Source organism: Gouania willdenowi, unplaced genomic scaffold (genome assembly GCF_900634775.1).
Source record: "Gouania willdenowi unplaced genomic scaffold, fGouWil2.1 scaffold_81_arrow_ctg1, whole genome shotgun sequence".
Classification (NCBI taxonomy): Eukaryota; Metazoa; Chordata; class Actinopteri; order Blenniiformes; family Gobiesocidae; genus Gouania; species Gouania willdenowi.
Genome location: NW_021145247.1, coordinates 101,648 through 120,743, shown reverse-complemented (window position 1 = coordinate 120,743; position 19,096 = coordinate 101,648). Strand labels below are relative to the sequence as shown.

General features: G+C 35.7%; 2 non-coding genes across 2 annotated transcripts; one reads left to right on the top strand and one right to left on the bottom strand.

Annotated features, from left to right (window-relative positions):
* Positions 1-3,227: 3,227 nt before the first annotated feature.
* trnai-aau (transfer RNA isoleucine (anticodon AAU)) lies at positions 3,228-3,301 on the bottom strand. Its single transcript has one exon. It is a non-coding gene; the product is annotated as a tRNA-Ile (tRNA).
* Positions 3,302-17,507: 14,206 nt separating this feature from the next.
* trnat-ugu (transfer RNA threonine (anticodon UGU)) lies at positions 17,508-17,580 on the top strand. Its single transcript has one exon. It is a non-coding gene; the product is annotated as a tRNA-Thr (tRNA).
* Positions 17,581-19,096: the final 1,516 nt, after the last annotated feature.

The window sequence follows — 19,096 nt, the reverse complement described above, 5'->3', positions numbered from 1 at the left end:
CTCCACAGGTGAGAGTGGAGGGAATCTGAACTACAGCTAAGAAGGGATGAACTGTCGCTACCCTGGGTCAGATATCAATCAAGATTGGGTGTCATTTATGTTTGTGTGCTTGTTAACTTTAACACAATCAGTCATTAGAAGTAGGACATTTTATAATTTAGCTAGCTGTGCATGCTGGGCAAAAAAAAAAAAAAAAAAAAAAAAATTTATTTAATTTATATATAAAAATTTATTTTGCAAATTTGAGTTTAAAAAAAAAATAAATGTATTTTTTTTATTTTTCCCACCACAGTTTTTTCGGACTTTTTACCATAGCGTGATGTGAGCCCGCCCCCTTTTTGTTTACATGTGTTTACTCTTTGAGTAGCTATATGTGTGCCACTGGCATGTTTATTGTTTTATTTACAGGGTCGCTGAGAAGAGTGAACTGTTGAGAAAGTTATTTTGTAGCATGATGAGGTAAAATATAATGATCAAAAACTCATTATAATGTATCAGATAATATTAGATTAAACTTTACTGTCATTCCACAAAGTACAGTCCAGAGAAAACGTTTTGCATTTAACTTGAGAGAAAAACAAGTAAAGAATAAGAATTAGTGCATGTTAATAAGTCTTAATATATAAGACACTTGGTGAAATAAATATAAGAATGAGGTATTGTTTTTACAAACAGCTGTTTTCTTCCAGCCTTAACCTCTCACTGTCTCTTATAGGATGATGTCACTCATTTTTGGGAGCCTGTCGTTGTTTCCTCTCAGTAAGTACTGTATAGAATACATGATTCAGCTATTTTTCTAGAGTGAACATATCAATACTGTGATCATCTGATCAAGTCCATCAGGTGTTTATTTCTCACCTTTCTCTGTTTGTCTCCTTACACTTTTTAAAGGTTGCCATGTCTGTGTTACTGCTGTGGAGGTCTAAGGTGACTGTTTATTGATGTGGTGAGTACATAGTCTGTGAAAATATCACTTAATCACAATCTGTTATTTATACATTTTATTATTCATCTCATCTCATGTTCCTCTGTGTCCTGTTTTCAGGATCCCATCATATGTTGTTCATTGTTTGTTCAGGAGGTTCCTCTAAGTAAGTACTGTATAGAGTTGATGACTCACTATTCATTTTCTAGATACCAGTACTGTGATCATATGTCCATCAAGTGTTATTCTTTCTCACATTTCTTTCTTTGTCTTCTTTCACTTTTTAAAGGTTGCCATGTATGAGGAAATATTCTGTGTTGATGTGTTGAATAAATAGTCTATGAAAATATCACTAAATCTGTCATTTATTAATTTTAATATTTATCAATGATCATGTCTCACTTCTATTCCTCTCTGTCCTAATTTCAGGATCCCATTATATGTTGTACATTGTTCAGGAGGTTAACTAGACCAAGCAGCTTTTAGGTTTCTGTTAAGTACTGTATAGAATAACAGGACTGGGAGGATGGTGTAGGTTTATGTTTATTAGACATGTAGATTTACACCAACAAGACAGTGTATAAGCATTGTTACAAGAAAGTTTGTTTTCATTCATAGGCTTCATTGTCTTTCCATCAATACCTGGTGTGTCTCATCACCTAGTGTCCACCTGGGGGCGGAGCCTGCACTTCAGTCTGCCTTTGGGGGCTTTTTGACCATCATCTGTGTCTCTGAACCAGTGGGTGATGATGAACAGTATCATAACATTAGACACAGGTCCTTTGCACTATGGGAGGACAGTGTCTTTATCTGGACTCCTGCTGTTCTCCTTCCTCAGAGTCACAGCCTCCTCTGTCTGCAGGGCTCAGCTCAGGGGGCGGAGCCTCTGCTGCCTGAGCAGCTGAGATCAGTCTGTTACATGTTCCATGTCCTCTCCTCTATGTAGCGCTGTTTATAAGAGTACAACATGTCCCTCATCATCTCTGTTTGCTCTGTCTGAAGCGCGTCACACACACTTTACCGCTTCCTCAGCATCCACACGTCATGAGTTGTCATCACATTTTGATTGGTTGATGTGTGTTTTTCACCAATAGGGAAGAGGTGTATTTTTTGCTTTCAAACACTTTTGCTTTGTGAGAGAAGGTAGAACGTCCCGTCTATACTCTTCGTTTACACACTGAACGCAACAAAAATGACCAGGAAAAGTGCAGCGTTTTTAATCTATCATAACTATTGTTCTACTTGTTCTATCAAGATCATTTAAGAACTAGTTTATAGTTTTAACAGTTTAAATTAACACTGTGAGGATGCATCTAGTCGCTCTGCTGTCTTAAATCAGTCATGTGATCAAAATGCGGCGACACGTCCGTCAACTCCACAGGGTTCAGACACAGAATTGGAGGTCGGTGAAAGGAAGAAGACACACTGAACCACAAGCCCAGATCCATGTAAAGGTGGATAATAGATTTTCCTCACTGGTGAATGGGAATGAATAAGAGTTCTGTTCTAATGAGAACAACACAAGCTAACAGCATGGTGAAGACTGAGAGAGCTTCAGGAAAACAGAAGCTATATCAGAAAAAGAGGGATCCTCATACGCTGATCATTGGAGATGAATCTGTGAAAAATGTTCAGATGATTATCAACAAAAATGTAAAAGGTTCTTTGTTTACCTGATGACATGGTATCAGACCTGGAAGGAAGAGTTTCCACACGTGAAGAATGTTGTGATTGATTTTAGAATAAATGATATCAGGAAGGAGCAGTCTGAGGTGTTGAAGAAGAATTCTGTTTATTCTTGTTGGAAATTGTGAGTATTTTGCAGAAAAAAGTGTTTATCAGTGGTTCCTTACCTCCAGTTCTCAAAGGAGACATGAACTTCTCTAGAATGTATTCTCTGAATAAGTTAGTGTCTGCTGCTTGTGCTGAACATTCACACATTCCTCTGTGATCAGCACCATGCTTCATTTCCTCTGATAGTTCTGGTCTGTTTGTGATATGTGAAAGCTCACTAGAACTCTGGTATGGAGCAAACAAGTGACTCTGGTCCTCTATAAAATGTGGGTCTAGGTTCACCTCAAGTGAAGCATGATGTGGTTTTTAATCATGTGAGAAAGTAAACAGGACCAAATATAGAACTTTATGTTAAAGAACAATACACACACCTCATAGAGTGTCTCTGCTGGCTGTGAATCCTTGAATTTGGTTGATCAGATGAAATAAGACCCAATAAGCAGTGTTTCTAATGGTTAGATGGTTAACAATAACATAATAACATTTTCATTTACAAACTGCTAAGATCTGGCCAGTATGGGGCTTGAACCCATGACCTTGGCGTTATTAGCACCACGCTCTGACCAGCTGAGCTAACTGACCTATGAAGCTTTAAAAATGTGTAAAAATATGGTTATGAGCAGTGCGTTACTTTTTACAGTAACTTGTACTGTAACGCAATATTTTTTTAAAGAAATAACGCCGTTACTGTTACATTATGCTGCGTTTGTCCGTTACTTTGCTAGCTGCGGTGTACTTCCTGTTTACAGTGGCTCTACATATTTTTGCGGGACGCCGTGCCAACCACGGTAAAACAAGAAGAAGAAGAAGCATTGTCAGCATGTTTCTGTTTACATCACGTGCACCAATCATAGCGAGTCAAGAGCAGGACGAGCTTCTCAGAGTGGAAATACGCGTATTATTTTACTCATTTGTCTCCAAACGATGCATCGGTGAAGCGCTAAGCTAACGCTACATTGGAAACAACAGCTTATGGATTTTAATGAACTGTGACTGTTGAGAAAAATGCTGTGAATTTGTTTTTCCACATTTATTTTATAAGCATTTTCAACAGCAGAATGTGCACCTGGAATATGCACAGCTTACTTTACATTACTGTGCTAAGGCTGAAAAAAATACTGTTTTAATTTTGGATCAGCTGTTTGGTGCTTTATATGCACATCATTTATGGTTGTTTTATGGCAGTTTTTGTAAAGTAGAGTTGGTCAAAATGTATTCCTAATGTTAATTCAGATTGCTTTCATTTATTTATTTTAGAAGGTTTTTTGTGTTTATGTTGAACATTGTTGCTAGTTTTTGTACTTAACCTGTAAGGGAACATTCTAAGGCTAAACACAACTGTTTTATGATGCTGAAGCCACTTTAAATTTTAATAATATTCAGGTTGTTTTGTGTGTTATTTATTTCACAATTCCTTGTAATATTTACAGTTTCTGCTGGTCTCAGATAAATAAACTGGTATTGAAAGAATACTTAGTGTTTCAGTCAGATTGGTGTTTGTAAAGATTAATACTGAGCAGAGTTTAGTTCTGTTAATGTAAATGATTATAAACTGTAGGGTTGGATACAGTAACATTTCATTTATCAGAGGTTTCTATACAAAACAATGTTAATACAGGAGCACAGTTGATCAACAGTGGATTATTATATTATTACAGCACTAATATGAAGCTGTTTGGACACAAATGACCCAAAATAAATAATACATTCTTTCATTCTAAGTAACTCAAAAGTTATTTTTGCAGTAACGCATTACTTATTTCAGTAACTCACACAACACTGGTTACGAGTTAAAGCGCTTACGGTTCAAAACACCTAGAAAGTGGTGAGTAGACAATTAAAGCATGATATAACAACTGTAGCACAACTAGCATGTGGTTAAGATACATGGGTGTTTGTTGAGAGCTGATTGAGAAATAAGTTACACCATGAGATGGATTTTTAGAGCCCCGCCCCCAAAACTTAAAAAAAAGTGATACCCAGTTGTACATGTAAGTGGTGTGGTGTATATCTGCCATGTGAAAGATCGTCTTTGCCCTGGCATATTGCCTTAAAACGACCTTAAGCAAAGTAAATGCCTAAAAGTCCGTATAAGTAGCCGGTTGTTCCGCTAGACAGGGGCTTTGTTGACACGCTGGGTAGTCGTGAACTCTGACCCGGATATATTGACCCGGGAATCGCGCATGCGTACTGATAATGCTGATTTGGCTTATTCTCACTGAGGCCTTTATTCCCTGTTACCGACAGGTAAAAGGTGGTGGGGCTAAGGGTTTTGTTCACACCCTTTAACCTCTCTAAGATTGGTTTGAATGGAAAGCATCACTGGTTTGTGAAGTCTACAGAGGACCAGGGAAGTGAGCTGAAGACTCTCCAGTGTAACTCTCAGCTGTGACAGCAGGGGGCGTGGTCTCCTTCAGTCCACTTATTGTACCAAAGACCTCACTGCCCTGTGGAGTGTATCACTGGTTGTGATTCTGATAAAATGTTTATTCTAAGAACAAAAACTTGGTTTTAATATAGATTTAAGTTTATTTCAAAATGAGTCACTTGTATCAAGAAACAGCTTAATCATTTTTCACTAATACTGAGTCAGTTTTTACTTAGATTAGTTGTTTTCTTCTTGTTCCAAAGCTTTCATTTGCAAAATAAAAAAATAAAAAATAAAATAAAAAAATATTAATTATTTGTTTATAGTCAGTATATTTCACTTATTATTGTGCTGTAGGAAGTTTGATTTTAGGTAATTTATTCTAATAATCATCCATTTCTGCTTATTTTAACCCTTTAGAATATTTATCAGGACCTTCTTATTTTAAGATTTAACATCTTTTTTCAAGATTTCTTGTTAAGTAAATTTAACTTGCTGCATGGACAGATAATGTCTCTTGTTTTAAGAATTCTCCGCAAATGTAGTGTTTTTTTCTTATATTTTATCTCTAATTTACAGCAGAGACTTTGTTTTAAGATCAAATAGAGAGCAGCAGCTTTTCTGGGACAGTCCACAACAACATTAACTATGATATCATTTTTATAGATTTTTCATGGCAATTACTATTACAATGTAAATTATCTGAACTCATTTCTATTGTAATTACAATTACAACAGCAACAAATTTTTTAAATTACAATTATACCATCATTTTAATTCATGATCACTAGGGATGTAACGATTAATCGTAAGGCAGTTAAAAATCGATTCATAGGTATCACAGTTCACATTGATGCTCTGAAAAATGAATCGCAGTACTTTTTTTTTAAACAGCAGAGGCCGCTATCTATTTATCCTTCCAGAAGTGTTGGCGGCGGGCAGAATCTGACGGACATCCAGGGTTGGTCCACACAACCCAGGCACGTCTCACCTGTGAGGGATGCGGGGGATGCAACACCCACACTTTTATGAAAACAAAAGTGAATCCCCCTCACTTTTTACAGAGGGATTCATTGTTGAAAACAGATTGATCCAGTTAGATTGATTGAATGGTGATCAAGTCAATCACTTGATGCTGTTCTGAGAAGATAAACAAAGAGTTCACAGTGATGAGTATGTGACAAAAAATGAGTAAGGTGGTAAAGAATGGTCCAAAAGTGGCAAAAACTTGTCAAGAAAAGAATATAAATTGACTAAAATGGGCCAAAAGCAGTCAAGAGTGGTAAAAAAAAAAGAAATGACATTAAAGGAAACAGGTGTTATGGAATGGAAAAAGGAAGGTAAATCTGAAAAAACTAAAAAGTATCAACATTTTGGGAAAATGGACAAAAATGGGACAAAGGAAGTTGCAAAATGTCCAAAGAAAAAGGTAAAAAAGTGGTTAAAAAAGTTTCCCCTTTAAAGATTATCTGGGGGATTCATTATTAAAATGATAAAGAACCACATGTTGAGAATCACTGACTTAATAACAGCTTTATCATGTTTTTAGTAAAATAATTTAATAAACTAAAATGGGAGATGATGGTTGCCGTACCCTCAACCTACCCAAGTAATCTGTAAACAAAGTGAATGTTGTAAATCATTTCCTGATGTTTATTTTTTTTTTTAAATATAAATCATTTTAAGAAGTGTTTGTATGGAAAAGGAAATTAAAAAAAAGTACACACAACACACCAAAGAACAGCACAAATAGGAAGAATGACAGAAAAATGAGCAAAAGGAACAACAAAAATACACAAAATGAGAGAAAAATAGACTGAATGACAAAATAAATCCCCTAAAGAACTTTAAAAACACACAAACAACAACAGAAACACACAAAGTCTGATAGTTGTGTCCTATTAAGTTACACAAAATGATACAGAGAGCTGCATGTACATGTATGACACTAAAATCTGATTTTATTATGTTGCAAATGTCTGAGCATGAGCAACTCTAAGATATTTAAATGTAATAAAATAATACATTTCTATCATTTCACTGTTCAGCATTTCAACTGGGAATCCCAATTATGGTTAAAGAAAAATACTGACCACACCATTAAGAAATGTGATCTAATATAAGGAAAGAAATGTCTTCAAATGTTTCAAAGTTTGAATAAAAGCTGTCAGTAGTGCAATACTTTGATTCTCCTGCAGGTGTCGCTTCAGGCTTGTTGTTGACACACAGCTTTGTACTGTTTGTCCCTCATTTATATCAAATACCTGTTTCCTTTTTTTCAATTTTTTTTTTTGCCACTCTTGACTGCTTTTGGCCCATTTTAGTCACTTTTTATTCTTTTCTTGCCAAGTTTTTGCCACTTTTGGACCATTCTTTACCACCTTACTCATTTTTTGTCACATACATAGACACAGGTCTAAAAATGGTCTAAACTAGATACTGAGATGGAGCAAATGTTATTTTCCATGATCCTAACTGGGAGTGTAACCTGCTCTGACCAGGTCTGTGTGTATCAATAAAAGTGTTTAAAGACATTAGAAGAACTAATGTGTGAATAAATAGATCAGTTCATGTCCCAGCTCAGATGGGATGGTTTTAATCAGCCTGGAACAACCTGAGTTGATGATGATCTAATAAAATAGTAAATGTTAGTGGTGACAACATATAGCAGACGTGTAGATGTACTGAATTTAATTAGAATTAATGTAGTGGTTAGTGCGTATTAATTTTAAATATCAAGACAAAACGATTAAATTCTGCGATACAATAAACCACTGAAAAAAATAGAACCTATTATAACATTTAGAATAATGCACTATAATACAATATAATACCTACAGGTATTGTGTAATTGTCTCGAGGGAACAATAACAACAATGGTACAAAATCCAAAAGCGATGCAGAACACTGCAATCAACAGTTAAAATATAAAAGTTTCAGTACAAGGACATTTCTACTTTCTATTTGGTTTTACTAGTCAGTAACACAAGTCTTAAATTCAAAGAACACAATGTGCAAACAACACCATAGAATTACATAGAATACAACAAAAACATCAAATGAAATAAATATAGAGAAAAGATGTACGGTAATTGTAAAGGGTGGGTTTCAAGTTTAATAAACCTTTTTAATGAAAAATAAAAATTGAGGGGTTGCAATTTGGCACCCCTCCAGCAGAAGGCGCCCTATTCAGCAGCCTGGGCTGCCTGGTGGGAAGGCCGGCCCTGGCCTACATCATAAGGTGGACAATATTTATATTTTATATAATCAACAGAACTGAATGAATGTATGATATAAATATATATGTTTCCTATAGGATGTCAAGGTAAATAAAGGATAAATATTCTCTCTCCTGTCAACGTCACATCAGATCCACACAAAGAGTGTTCTCAGAGAACTGATTGGTCAGGAGGCAGAGCTTGAGTACTCGCTCAGATTCTAGCCAGAACATAACCTGGTGTGGACCATGTTAGGTGTTCAGCCTAAGTTACCATGGTGATTTAGCCTGGTAAGAAGTTATCCAGTGTCTGAGTACAGCACACACTGATTAAATGCAGGAAGTTAGAGAGAGAGAGAAGAGGAAATCCAGCTTCAGAGGACAGGGCCTTTGTGTATTCTACTTGTTTTGTGTTTAATGAGTTATTGATGTGTGTTTACATTGCAAAAAGTTAATTCTAAGAAAGTTAAAAAAAAGTCTTAAAATAAGAAATAAAATCTTGTTTTTCCTATATAAAAAAAAAAAATATCTTGTTCAGCAAAATCTTATTCTAAGAAATTTAATTTAATTTAAATATTTTTTTTATTAAGATAAATTTGCTTAAAACAGTGATATTTTTCCACAAAACAAGATACACTGAGTATTTAGAATCTATTTAGGCTTTACACCAAGGATATTTTTCTTAATTCCAGAAAAAATAAGAAAGAAAACAAATGTTAATCTAAGAACAAGCTTTTATTAAACTATTTCAATAATTTGACCATGCCGTGTGACAATGACACAATACAACATTATAGGCCAACCACAGATCAAACTTCACACCATGCAATCATGTCTCCAAGATCATATTTCAAAGGCACAAACACAACATTTTGTGTACAAAACTCTAATATGAAGTATAGTCCACAATGTCACCAGAAGACATAAATGAATTTGGTTGTGCCATGTTTGGAATTCCAGTTTTATTTTCCATAATCTCTATCATAACAAACAGTGGTTTGTGGCTGGAGCTTAAAACAATACAAAGATGAATTTATAATAAATATGTTTCTAATCAGCCCAAATTCAGGTAAGTCATTATTGACTGCATTGAGTGGCGTAGGCAGTATAGCTAAATGCTAGGGGACGCCTAGCATTAAACAATCAAAGTGCTGATATTAGTATACTTAACTTGATAGTATTATTAATAATTAGTTAGTCTAGTTTGATTAAAATAAATAAAATAGTTTTACTCCCAAATTGATTGACAGTTGTCTGAAGCGTGACCCAGGGCAGCTGGACCAGATGTTTACTGTTTACTGCTGCAGCAGTGACGTCATGTCTAAACAACCAAACTAATGATCTGGTGTTCAGGGAAGAAAAACACAGAAAGAAGAGGAGGAAAATGTGGAAAAGCCAGAGGTAAGTCAGTGTTTGACTATCATGGATTAATGAATTGTCGTGTTTTATCAAACAAGTTAGCAGAGCGACTATGCTAAGACATGTTAGCAGCTAGTGCTAAACACAAACAGATAAAATACTAGCTTTGGTTGCATGGCAACAGATGTCTATTTTACTTTACACAATTCACAAGCACAATTGAAGATTTACACGTGATACTTCATGATAAATACACACATACACAATAAAACACACGTGAAAATTGTGGATATATTTGTAGATTTGAAAAACGTGAAAATCTAAAAAACGTGAACATTGTGGATGTATTTGTGAATATTTTTGAGACAAATCTCTCCCATTGAATGGATGGGCTTTTTTAGCTTGTGTTGATTAAAGCTGTTTTATAAATTACCACCAGAAAATGACATTATTTTAATAAATAGTTTTTTTGTGCAATACCTCTGTGAACTGCAATTGTTTGAATTAATGTGTTCATTTCAACAATTTCAGTAATATTATGTTAAATCTGGACGTTTTGAATCTTTTCACAAAATATTTTAGTCATAAGTATTTTAATTAAAAAGAATACTTGATGAGCCAACCCACCACTATCTATCTATTATTTATTTGTAGGGATGTAACGATTAATCGTAAGGCAGTTAAAAATCGATTCATAGGTATCATGGTTCACATCGATTTTCTGAAAATTGAATCGCAGTACTTTTTTTATCCAGAAGTGTCGCTTGCGGGCGGAAACTGCTATTACTTTCTTTCTGGCCGCCTTCTACTCTTAAATATGTTCATAAATGATTTATTACCCCTTTAGCACCGAAAGAATATCTGTAATATTACGTGAATATCTGTAAAAGTCACATTTTTCTATTAGCTCTGTCTGCTAGCGTAGCATCTCTTCTTCACTGCTGGAAAAGCTGCATGCCAACCGACCACTGGGTTACCAGCGCCCTCTGCTGGTCCAAACAAAAACACAATGCAGACTGTTTTTTTTCTTTTTAAAGTCCAATTGTTAAGGCACAAAATACATTTTCAGTTGCAATTTTAAAAAGAAAAAGAACTATTATACAGTTTTGCATTGTTTACTATAGAACCAGAATTTAAATTAATAGGCTTCTTCATTTGTATTATTCCTTTATTTATTTCATTCAAAATTTATTTTTAGTTAAATTGTATTGTTTTGAATAGGTTATCAAGGGATTCTTTTGACAATGAAAAATAAAAATAAAATAGTACAGAATTTTATAGTTTTTTTTCCCAAAAAAATAATAAATAAATCAAAGAACGCAGAACCTGTCATGCCATCCACCAATCAGGAGCCAGCAGAAGGAATGTCAGTGTGAATTTCACTGTGACATCATCACACACTCTGCTGATGACATCATCAGGAGCTGGTCACACATCAAAGGACTCAGCAGCACCTTGAGTGTTCTTTAATGAGGGAAACCCTTCTGAGAGAGACACAATAACCCACAAACTCCTTGGACTCAGTGAATTTACTCTACCTCTGTCACTCTGACAACAGTTATATTTTTGATCTAATGATGGAAGTGCATCAGTTCAATGTAAAGAGTCTGGAACAAACATGCTTTGAAGCTCTGAAGGATCACCTCTGTCCGGAAAAATGCATCGGGCTGTGGCAGTTTACTAAAGTCTGGTATATTCCCATTTTGTTTCAACTGAAGTATGAGGCCTTTCACTTTATCTGTGAGAATTTTGAGGAGGTTTCACTCTGTGAAGAGTTTTTGCAGCTTGAGGAGCAGGAGCTGGCTGATATCCTGGGTCAGGATGACCTTACTGTGACCCAGGAGATCACAGTTTATCAAAGTGTTTTAAGATGGATAAACCACATGCCTGAGGAACGACAGGGAGCCATTTCTACTCTGTTACCAAAGGTACGACTGGGGCTGATGGACAAAAGTTACATCACAGACAATGTGCTTAACAATGATGTGGTAAAAACAAACCCTGAGTCCCACCTCTTGGTCACTGATACCCTTAAAGTCATGTCTCAACCTTCGTTACTCTGCTCTGAGTCTGGGATCAACAACACCTTGTTTTGCCGTCGCTTGCCAAACGCCGTCTTACTGATGTTTAGATTATATTCTAAGATCATAGAGGCCTTTGACTACAGAACAAACAGCTGGATCACAGTTCAGACTCATCCTAGTCTGGAGAATCCCATGACTCACTTATTCCTCTACAGCACTGTCTTCCTTGGTAGATGCTTCTACATTGTGGGTGGTGGTTTAAGATGGACCGACCCCTTTAACAGAGTGTGGAGGTATAACCTAGTCACACACGCTTGGCAGGAGATGTCACCAATGCAGGAGTCACGGGCCTTAATGAGTGTTACTGAGCTAAAGGGATGCATCTACGCTATGGGAGGCTGCAGGGATGATCATGTTATCTCACTAAGAACTGCTGAACGCTACCAGCCCAACATCAACCAGTGGACGTTCATTGCATCAATGAATGAAGAGAGGATCAGGGCCAGCTGCACCACACTGAACAACAAGATTTACATATGTGGAGGATTGAGTAATAGAATACTGAATACTGCTGAGTATTACAACCCAGGCACCAACCAGTGGACACTGATCACTCCTATGGGAACACCTCGGTTTAAACTTGGAGTCATTGCATATATGGGCCACATTTTTGCAGTTGGAGGCAGAGATAGATTCAGAGATCTGAGGTCTGCTGAGGCTTATGACCCAGTGACCAACACCTGGTACGATGTCTCTGAAATGGTCCACAGACACAGTTACTTTGACATATCAGTGATGAACAGGAAGATCTTTGTTGTTTCTTGTAGAAGACGAAACAGAATTGTTGAGTGCTATGACTGCACTACAAATACTTGGTCTGTGGTATTTTCTGGCAAGTACCACAGTGAGTATGATTGGGTGAGATGCTGTGTGATTTCTGGACTTCCAAACATGGCTGAGTACTGTTCACCTCGTGAACCCATCATACCCAGGACACAGGTCTAAAAAAGGTCTAAACTAGATACTGAGACAGAGCAAATGTTATTTTCCATGATCCTAACTGGGAGTGTAACCTGCTCTGACCAGGTCTGTGTGTATCAATAAAAGTGTTTAAAGACATTAGAAGAACTAATGTGTGAATAAATGGATCAGTTCATGTCCCAGCTCAGATGGGATGGTTTTAATCAGCCTGGATCAACCTGAGTTGATGATGATCTAGAAAAATAGGAAATTTTAGTGGTGACAACATATAGCAGACGTGTAGATGTACTGAATTTAATTAAAATTAATGTCGTAGTTAGCATGTATTTATTTTAAAGAACAAGACAAAACAATGCAATTCTGTGACACAACAAACCATTGAAAACAATAGAACCTATTTTACCATTTAGAATAATGCACTATAATACAATATAACACCTACAGACCAGGTTAGGTGTTCAGCCTAAGTTACCATGGTGATTTAGCCTGGTAATAAGTTATCCAGCGTCTAAGTACAGCACACACTGATTAAATACAGGAAGTTAGAGAGAGAGAGAGAGAAGAGGAAATCCAGCTTCAGAGGACAGGGTCTTTGTGTATTCTTCTTGTTTTGTGTTTAATGAGTTATTCATGTTTGTTTGTTGCATTTTCTAGATTTTTTTTGTGCATATTTATGGTCATTTTGTGAAACTGTACAGTACATTTGTGTACTTTTATTGTCCTTTTGTTCAGTTTTGCTATTATTTTGTGTGTTGTTCCTTCATTTTGAGCGTTTACTTTGGGGTGTGGCCAATACTAGACTGAGTATTGTGTGGCCCACGTCTGGTCCAAACCTAAAGCTAATAAATGATTGCTAATCAGGAAATGTCCAAATGAAGCTCTGTGATGATGGGCTTTTATTGTTAGACACGTTGTCCTAACCAACAGGACAGAGGAGTTCATCTGTTGACCAATATCATAGTTAATGTTGTTGTGGACTGTCCCAGAAAAGCTGCTGCTCTCTATTTGATCTGAAAACAAAGCCTTTGCTGTAAATTAGAGATAAAATATAAGAAAAAAACACTACATTTGAGGAGAATTCTTAAAACAAGAGACATTAACTGTTCATGCAGCAAGTTAAATTTACTAAATAAGAAATCTTGAAAAAAATGTTGAATCTTATAATAAGAAGATCCTGATAAATATTCTAAAGGGTTAAAATAAGCAGAAATGGAAGAATATTAGATTAAACTACTTAAAATCAAACTTCCTACAGCACAATAATAAGTGAAATATACTGACTATAAGCTAATAATTCTATTTTAATTTATGCAAATGAAAGCTTTGGAACAAGAAGAAAACAACTAATCTAAGTAAAAAATGACTCAGCATTAGTGAAAAATGATTAAGCTGTTTCTTGATACAAGTTGACTCATTTTGAAATAAACCTAAATCTACATTAAAATTAAAACCAAAATTTTAAAACCAGTTTTTGTTCTTAGAATAAACATCTTATCAGAATCACAACCAGGAGTATGAGTACCATCAACATTTATTAACAGTATGAACCGTACACCAGAAACAGTGGTTGCTGCACACTTTTTATGTCAATTTTAAGACAATTTAAGACTTTTTTTTTAAAGCAAAACAAACAGCAATGAACAAAACACATAATATGCTGCTGTATAAAGTGCTGTGATTTGTCACGTGAAGAAGGCAAAAACAAAATGATCAAACATTTGTGCAACACTACAATGTAAAGTATTCAAACATGTCTCAGTTCAAGGTCCATCTAACATGTGAGACCTAAGGACACTGAGGGAAAACTTGTGGCGTAGCTAGCCAAGTCAGGCACAAAACAACTTATTCAAAGGCATTGCAAACAAAAACAAACACAACAGACCTGACAAAATGCTGCTTGACATTCACCTATTTTTCAACCAATGATTTCCATTCAGCGATTGCTTTCCTATATGTGCTAGTAGCATCTTGATCATGGATGGCATCACCAATGACCTCGGTTTGAATGACAGAGAGGACCGTGGCAACACACTTTGGGTGTGTTAAGTGCAGAGTGTAGTAGTATGCCATCAATACCAACATTGCTTCCCAGAATTCCTCCTGGGGGAGGTGCTCACAGGCATGTTTCCCACAACGACACAGCTGGATGTTCCATCAAAAACCAGCAGCGGAGAGGAGAGAGGCTGCTTCTCCAGGTATAGCCCAGGGTCCTCTCCTGGCTGGAATAAAGCAAAAAGGACAATGTGGTGAAGAGTTTAAAGAGAAGCAGTGCCGTGCATCAAAACAGCTTCAGAGGGCGTGTTCATTGAACACTCATTTATTATTAACTTATCAGGTTAGAACTAATGAACTGAACCAAGAGCGTTATCAACAGATAACAACACTCAGAAATTAATATGATTTAGATCATGTTTGAATCCATGTACCCTTCATTCTTTGGTTATTTTGTTTCAAAACCAAAGAAAAAAAAACTGCAAAAACTGATTGTTTTTTAAAAAATTATTATTAATTAAAACCAGAAACAGGAAAACAGAAAAACCAAATACAGAAAAAAACAGTGAGTTTCTGATTGGTTTTAAAATCACAATAATCCAAATAACAATGGTAACATTATTTATTGTTTTGTTTGTTTGTCTTTTTTAGGTGACGACAGTTGCAAACACTGCAGCTTCTCTGTGAACTTGTAATAGAGAATAAGAACGCTACGTCAACTGTATAAACTATGGAAGTATATCTGTACCATAATTCAATTTAAAATCCATTAACAGAAATAATTTTTCATTTTCAGAAGATAACTGCATTTTTTAACTCATAAATAAAATGAATAATAAATCATCCATTTTCATTTTCTTCTTCCCTTAAACATGACGCTCTGGTGGGAGGAGTCAATGCAGACTGGAGAAGAATTACAAATAGTGGAAAATCAGATGATTTCAGGTCAAAATAATGTGAGCAGCTGATTTTCTGAGGGTGCACAGATCCTAGATGACTAAGATAGTTTATAAATATGATGACTGGACTACAATAGAGTTACACATAAGTAGTTTGATATTTGCAACCACTGTTTATTAGTCAAAGGTCACATATTAATTCAATGAAACTTTATTTATACAGGGACAATTCCAACAATAGTCACCTCGTAGCGTGAGATAACAGGCAACACATTGTGTGATCATTGGTTTCTAAGAAGGGTTTACAGATGAAAAGCTCTGTTATAGCTAAGTGTGTGCTAATATGCTAACTATTGTAATATACAGTTTTTAATAGCAGACATGATATTTACTGTCATAATATATTGTGTTTCTGGGTGTGTAAAGGTTACAGATATGTTCCAGTGAGTCATTATTATTTTGATATTTATTTGAAAATATGTTCTAATTAATATTTCATCCCAAGGTTCCTTTTTCAATGCAGATATGGTGAAAAACACCAAAATTCCAAATAGTCATAATAATAAAACTTTATAAATGTCCCCCAAGTGACCAAACTATAACACTGCATTTTTATTTTTTCCATTCATTATTAAATAATGATGACATGTATGGTGACATACGTCTGGTTTTAGACATGTCCTCTTTTGTTTTCACCTGGTGTCAGGTCTGTGTGGGGATATTTTACAAATTTCTGGGTTTTCCAGGGACTTTGAACGCATCTCGAGGCATGCGTTAATTTAAAAGACGTACCTCCACAAAAATGTGTTCTATCTGTCACCTGCAGTCACAGATTTTTTATGCTATAGATATAGAATCAACTGCACTTTGTAAAAAAGACAAACAAACAAAATGATATAATGTGTTACCATTGTTATTTTGATTTAAAAAACAATCAGAAATAAACCTTTTTTTTTGTATTTGGTTTTTATTTTTTCCTGTTTCTGGTTTTTCTGTTTTCCTGATTCTGGTTTTAAATTAATTAAAAAATTACAGGAAAAAAGTGTCATAAAGTAGATGTTTTACATAATAACATGCTCCATAGTTAATTATTAGTTATGTTTGCTGTGTCAGCATGTCTTTCATGTAATGTACAGGAAGTGACTTTAATTCAATTTGTTGAAAATTATTTTTTAGACAAACAAATGCAGTTATTCTGCATCATACAGTGATAGACACAACAAACACATATACAGCTGTTATGTTACTGCACAATATCATATAAGTTAGCTGTTACCATAATAGCTTCATATTGTAACAGCTCTGCTGTTTGTTGGATGTGTCCGTTGTAGATGTTCCTAATTCCTACAGCGTTGGCAGTCAGTGAAGGCAACTTGAGGATGCGTAGTGGAGATGTGTGTTTACAGTCTATGGTGTAGAGAGTTTGTGTCAGAAGTTAACTTTGGATTCATCTTTGTAATTTACCTTTCCATGTTTTATTTGGTGTGGTCACAGCAAACAGTGACTCAGGAATTTTCATGCAGTGAAAACTCCTGAGTCATGATGGTAAACAGCTAGGCAGGCAGTATTGGTTTCACGTTTATGGTGAAGTGCTATGAAGTGTCACAATGTGTGTGTACACTCTGTGTATCTGTTGCACGGTGTATATTCTGTTTGCTTTGAATAAGTAATCCCACTAAGTAATCCCCATTTTTAATAAAAATACTGGTAATCTGATTACATGTTTTTAAATGTACTGTAACAGATTATAGTTACATTATTTTTGTATCCAGATTACATAACGCTGTTACTAGTAATCCATTACTCCCCAAGCCTGTGTGTGTGTGTGTGTGTGTGTGTGTGTGTGTGTGTGTGTGTGTGTGTGTGTGTGTGTGTGTGTGTGTGTGGCTTCAAACTCTCTATGAGTGGCTCTGATTGGCTGCAACCACACACACATACATGCACAGAGGGCCTCATAGCTCAGTGGTTAGAGCACTGGTCTTGTAAACCAGGGGTCGTGAGTTCAATTCTCACTGAGGCCTTCACTCACAGTTGAATTATGAGGAGAATTGTGGGAAAATCAGAAAAGTTTAGTCAGAAAAGATCAATATTATTGATTTCATCTAATTCTATATAATAAATAAATAAATGGGCCTAAATCAAACAATAAATAAACTACACATATAACACAGGACAAGTCAACAACAACTGTGTTGCCAGGTTGGGTTTAGAGTTTTTGAAGGAGACGATGTAGATACATTTATGACAGTTTATGGTAGAATTAGAATATAATAACAGCTCTATCTGGATGGCTCTGTGACAGCTACACATTGTTGAGAGAAAAAAATAAATAAACAGGAGACAGAAGGGTCTCATTCATGGACTTATTAAAAAGTTTATTTAGTCACTTTAAAGTATTTAAAAAGCTAAATGAGCCTCTGTTTAGATTTTAGTTTTAGTAGCACAGGCTACATACCTGAGCTAACGTCAGTAAACTCTACTAAACTTACATTATTAGTTTCATGCTTAAAGATGTTAATTTACAGGTTCTCTGTCTGAAAACAGCTGCTGGTTTAAGAGTAAATTAGTGCAGAAAACAAGCTTTTGGTCTGTGAAACCATTAAATATTGAGAATCAATCATTTCAGTAAAGCAGATGATATTATCAGTTAAACATCCTGTAATAAGTGCAGGTAAATTTAAAGTTACAAATGAAAACATTATTGGAATGGTTTCTACAGAAATTGATATTGCAAACCATGTCTGTCCTATTCCACTCTTTTCAGATAATTTAATACCCACAGAATGCTATTTTAAATGTTCCATCATTTAAAAAGTGCTTAAAATACCAGAAAACATCACAAAAGTTAGTTTGAGGTACTGTATCTACTGCAACCATATAGTAAAGAAGAGGCATAACATGATTTTTGACATTTATGTTTATGAGTAATTACAAGTAAAATTCATTAACCGGTTCCTATTTCAAGATATGATGTTGAAAAGATTATTTGAATATGCTGAACTCATTATTATGGTTTATGTGTAAATCTAGGAATCATCCCTCCTGTTTGTCTTTGTCTCACATACACACACACCCCAGACACACCCAAAGGCAGCCAGCTGAGATGCTGGCAACTTTAAACCAATCAACGAAGTTTCCTTCTTGGGAGGCAAGTCCCAAAGATAAGCTTTTAAAAGAAGAAAGCCGCTCCTAACTTCAGTTTTTGGGACGCTGGCGTTTCATGCTCAACGCGTTTCCCTTCCCCACCTTTTCATTTATTTCATTTTATTTTTAGTTGAAACAGTTAGATTTTTGGAATCAACAACTGCTTGGTTCGGACGAATCCAGCATCTAGTGACGTGCGTAACAGCCGAAAGAAGCCCGGCCCGTGACCCATTGGGGTAAGCCACGAGCCATTCTCTAACCCAGCTGTGAAGGCCAGAACCGCCTGGATCGGCTGAAGGGGCTATACTCTGTTGAAACGCAACAGAACTCAACGGTGGCACGTCCTGCTGCATTTCTTCAAACAGCACCTCCAGGTCCAACTCTGACATCATC